We start from the raw sequence: 5,728 nt of genomic DNA, 5'->3' as shown, positions 1-5,728 counted from the left end.
CTCATAATGGCAGCCTTGTTTGTTGCTAGGATACAAGGGGCCTTATCTGAATACAAGCACAGCCTTCTGGTTTTATTCCACACCCACCTAAAATCAATTTTAACTATAACAGCCTGAGTCAAAGCTTTCATTGAAAATCATCCTTGCGAGTAGAATTAAGATAACTTTATTTCAAAAAGGAAAAAAAAGTCCTAATTTCTACTTTTTTTTCATTTTGCCAATTAGGAAATAAACAACTTAACAGACATGCTACAGCTAGAACCAGGCAGAAACATGTTTAAACCTGGCAGCAGAATATGTTTCTTTTTTTACAAATCTCCAGTAAATAAGACACCAATTGTTAAACTTCACTTGAGAATGTAACTTTTAAAAAAAATTTTGTTATTTACATATGAAAGAAGTGAAACTAGGTCATTGTAACAGATGAAGGACTTGACAAACAATCAAGGTATTTTTCAATGTATAATTTATAATTTCAGTTACATCACACTGTAAACTTTTGCTATAAATTCTGTGTCTTACAATCGTGTACTCCACAACCACCTGATGAAGGAGCAGCGCTCCAAAAGCTAGTGCTTCCAATTAAACCTATTGGACTATAACCTAGTGTTGTGTGATTTTTAACTTTGAACTCCAGTAAATAAAGAATTATTGAAGTGAAACAAAACTGTACATTAGCAAGTATCCACAACTTTCTGACGCTCTGGAATATCAGTATTGTCAGACACATCGTTTCTGATAGACCTTTATAACTTCAAGTAAGGTTATGTGGGAGATAGATTCAAAGTGCCATTTCCAATTTCAGTTTGGTTTATGTGGGATGGTCATTAAATATATGTAGACTTGTGGCTGTGAGAAGGACAAAGTGATGAGAATCTCCAAGCTTGCATACCTTTTGCAATTAGTTATAAATTACTTTGGAGGATATTACCTTTGTTACACTTGGTAAGCAAAGCAGAAGAGTAACAATGTAAGGGTAACTTAATGTGTGTGGAGACATCTTGTAAAATAACAATCACTGAACGACCATCCTTTTTATCTTCCAGCGCTACAAAGATAAACTAAGACGATCATATTTTCCAGTTTAACTGAATCCAGGATCACACAACCTGACACATATCCATATAATTCAAAGCTGTTCTACTCTAGCTCCAGCTCATCAGTTCAGTTAGCAGTGGCACCTTTTATTGGGAATTTTGATTCTGGGGCCATTTTCTCAACTTAGGTTTTGTAGGAAAGCTGCGCATGATCCACTAAAACACTTGGGATTTATGGGGGCCAGGATGGTGTTTGCACAATGGCCAAAGAGTGTGTTATAGTGTCATAGAATCATACATCATGGGAACAGGTCCTTCAGTCAAACTCATCCACGCCAACCAAGTTTCCCTAAATAAACTAGTCCCACTAGTCTGCATTCAGTCCATATCCCTTTAAAGCTTTCCTATTCATGTACCTATCAAAATGTCTTTTAAATGTTGCACTGTATCTACTCAATGGTCTGAGCAATAAAGACTAGGGTACTAAATGCATTCTTAACCATCCTGTCTACCTGTGCAGCAACTTTCAAAGAACTATGTACCTGAACCTCTAGATCTTTCTGTTTGACAGCTCCATCCAAGGCCTTACCATTAACTGTATAAATCCTGTCCTCCTTCATCTTACCAAAATGTAATACTTTATATTCATCCAAATTAAACTCCATGTGCCATTCCTCAGCCCATTAGCCCAATTGATCAAGGTTTCTTTATAATCTTAGATAACCTTCTTCACTGGCAACTACACCACCAATTTTGGTGTCATCTGCAAGCTTACTAACCATGCCTCCTGAATTCTCATCTAAATAGTTTGTATAAATGACAAACAAAAGTGGACCCAACATGATCCCTGCAGAACAACTAGTCACAGGTCTCCAGTCCTAAAAAAAAACCCTCCACCATCAACCTTTGTCTCCTATCATCAAGCCATTTTTTTTCCAATTGGCATGTTCTCCCTGAATCCCATGTGAACTAATTTTATTAATCAGTCTACCATGCAAAACCATGAATTCAATGTGAACTAACTTCACTAATCAGTCTACCATGCAGAATCTTGTCAAAGGCTATGCTAAAGTCCATGTAGACAACATTTACTGCTCTGCCCTTATCAATCTTTTGGTTATGTCCTTAAAAGACTCAATCAAGTTTGTTGGACACCATTTTCCAAGCACAAAGCCACGCTGACTATCCCTAATCAGTCTTTGTCTCTCTAATGGCATGTAAATCCTATCTCTCAAAATCTTCTCCAACGACTTGCCAACCACTGATGTTTATACTTCCCAAGCTTCTCCTTACAGCCTTTCTAAACAACATAAGCAAAGCTCCAATCGTCCGGCACCTCAATGGAGGATGAGCACCTTGCCAATGCCTTCCCTGCAGTTCCACTTCTCATTTTTAAACAACCACCAAACCTTAAACAGATCGTGACTTATGGCTATAAATGATATAAATGTGTCTCTGCTAGGGGCCCCGCAATTCCTTCGCTAACTTCCCATAACATCCTAGGATACACTTGATCAAGTCTCGTGAATTTATCCACCTTTATGTTTTTTAAGACCTCCCACACCTCCTTTTCTGTGAACTGTTTTCAAGACATCAACATTTATTTCCTTGAGTTCCATAGCTTCTATGGCTTTCTTCACATTAAAAACTGATATAAAATATTTGTTTCGTATCTCTCCCACCTCTTGTAGTTCCACACATTAGATTAGATTAGATTACTTACAGTGTGGAAACAGGCCCTTCGGCCCAACAAGTCCACACCGACCCGCCGAAGCGCAACCCACCCATACCCCTACATTTTACCCCTTACCTAACACTACGGGCAATTTAGCATGGCCCAATTCACCTGACCCGCACATCTTTGGACTGTGGGAGGAAACCGGAGCACCCGGAGGAAACCCACGCAGACACGGGGAGAATGTGCAAACTCCACACAGTCAGTCGCCTGAGTCAGGAATTGAACCCGGGTCTCATGTGCTGTGAGACAGCAGTGCTAACCACTGTGCCACCGTGCCGCCCACAAATGACACATAAATGACCTTGTTGATCTTTAGTGGGCCCTATTCTCTCCCATGCTTCCTTTTGCTTTTAATGTACTTGTAGAATTTCTTTCCATTATCCTTAATCTTATTTGCAAAGGCTGTCTCATATCCCCTTTTTGCCTTCCTGATTTCCCTCTTAAGAATGCCCCAAAATCTCTTATATTCTACATTTAATGATCATCTCTTGTAAGAGAACAGTCTCACTTGAAGTAAGTATACATTTCTACTTTGGCAATGTGAACAATACCTTTTACACACACACTTACACAAACACACAAATATATACACACTCTATCACGTGCACTTACACCCACATGTACACACTCACATGAACACTCAATCTATGCACACATGTAAGCTTGTGGGGTAAATTAGTTTTTACAGAATTACTAATTTTATTTTGCTCAAAAATTGCATGAATCCATGTAAAATTCTGCAAAACTATACAGAGGGTTTGTCAGTCTGATATAACATTTGGTCACAGACAGACTTCACACCTATTGTTTAAAAACTGTGCGATCCTGAAAAAGTATTTGAAAAACATATATGGGATTTACATATCAAAGAACAGAAACTAACATATCCCATTATAAAAGATGGAAGTTTTAATCTAAGATTGTTTACTGTATCATGTTTCCATGACTCTATACTCCTTTGGCTATAAATTCTGTGAGCATGATCTTAACCTCCACAACCACCTGATGAAGGAGCGGCGCTCCGAAAGCTAGTGCTTCCAAATAAACCTATTGGACTATAACCTGGTGTTGTGTGGTTTTTAACTTTGTCCAGCCCTAGCACCACCAAGTCTTTCAGATACCAATCTTCTTGTACAACATCCTCTAGTAAAACACATTATCAGTGGTTGAAACATTTCCTCCCATTATTTGGAACCTGTCTTACCCATTTCAGTGAGAGACAACAATGTAGTTTGGAATCAGTGCTTTCTGATTTGAACCCATGCGTCATTAATGGTTAACGTTTTCATTCAAGGCCAAGTTTTGTGAACCTTAGACTCTTGACATACAGTACTACATTTGAGCACTGCCCCCAGACTCACCTGATGTTAAACTCACTTTGAAGCTCTGCTTTAAGGTTTAGTGTAGTCAATTTCCTACAGCATGTAAGGAGTCAAGAGCAAGTGAAATTACCCAATAAGACTTTGATTTGATACTTTCTATAACTACATTGCAAAACTAACAGCAATTTCAGGAAGTTAAAAGTTGTGTCAGTTAGATTAGATTAGATTAAATTCCCTACAGTGTGGAAACAGGCTCTTCGGCCGAACAAGTCCACACCAACCCTCCGACGAGTAACCCACCCCCTCTGACTAATGCTCCTAACAACTATGGACAATTTATTATGGCCAATTCATCTGACCTGCACATCTTTGGAAATGTCATTTGGATTTCTCTGCATGACAAATTGGGGGATGTATAATGACAGTGCTGCTACAGGTGAGCAGGTATAATCATAGGATGACCAGTGTTGGTCAGCGGTTCGTAATACAAAAATGGAAATCGGAAATTATTTTTCAGAAACAGTTGATCCAAGAAGTGTGAAGGAAACTATGACAACCAGAAGCAAGGCAGGAGGTTCTGCAATGTAATATTTTTATGAATTTTAATGATGTCAGCCACTAATCTGAAGTAAAATGTACCAATATCTCCTTTCAAAGGGGCACTATCTTCATTAAAAAATGCTTGGTAAACCTTCATTGCCAGAGACGGAAGAAGACAAGATGTATGTCTTTTTTTTGAAGGTCATCATAACTAGCTGGGGTAATGACACATTTTATTGTTTATGATTTACAACATTAGGTGTGTCTGTAAAATAAATGTTGAAACATTTACTATAGAGATTCTACAAAGTTCATTATCCGTTAAATACAAAAAACAAATAAACATTCATTATATTATAGTTGGTACTGTATATATCACCTGGCAATCATACAGCCTACTTTGGATACTGCCAAGCTTCAAGGGCTGCAGAAACTGCACTATGCAGACAAGTAGACACTATACCACTGAAATTCTGACCTGTGCCTAGTATAGAAATTACGTTAATTTCACAGAATGCCCAGTATTTCAGCTGTTGTGTTAGCGCAACATTTAAGTGGCTAGTCCGGTTAGGTTTCTAGCCAAGAGTGACTATCTAGTCACAGTCATATTCAGACAGATGAATAGCACGGAAACAGACCCTTCGGTCCAATTCGTCCATGCCATCCAGGTATCCCAAACCAATCTAGTCCCACCTGCCAGCACCTGGTCCATATCCCTCCAAACCTTTCCTATTCATATACCCATCCAGATGCCTTTTTAAATGCTGCAATTGTACCAGCCACCACTACATCCTCTGGCAGCTCATTCCATACACGTATCACCCTCCGCATGAAAAGGTTGCTCTTCAGGTCTCTTTTATATCTTCCCCCCCCCCCCTCACCATAAACCTATGCCCTCTAATTCTGGACTCGCCCCACCCAGGGAAAAGGCTTTGACTATTTATCCTATCCATGCCCTTCATGATTTTATAAACCTCTATAAGGTCAACCCTCAACCTCCGAAGACTCCAGGGAAAACAGCCCCAGCCTACTCAAACTCTCCCTATAACTCAAACCTTGGCAACATCCTTGAAAATCTCTTCTGAACCCTT

Source organism: Hemiscyllium ocellatum, chromosome 37 (assembly GCF_020745735.1).
Source record: "Hemiscyllium ocellatum isolate sHemOce1 chromosome 37, sHemOce1.pat.X.cur, whole genome shotgun sequence".
In the NCBI taxonomy this organism is placed as follows: domain Eukaryota; kingdom Metazoa; phylum Chordata; class Chondrichthyes; order Orectolobiformes; family Hemiscylliidae; genus Hemiscyllium; species Hemiscyllium ocellatum.
Note: the sequence above shows the minus strand (reverse complement) of the source record.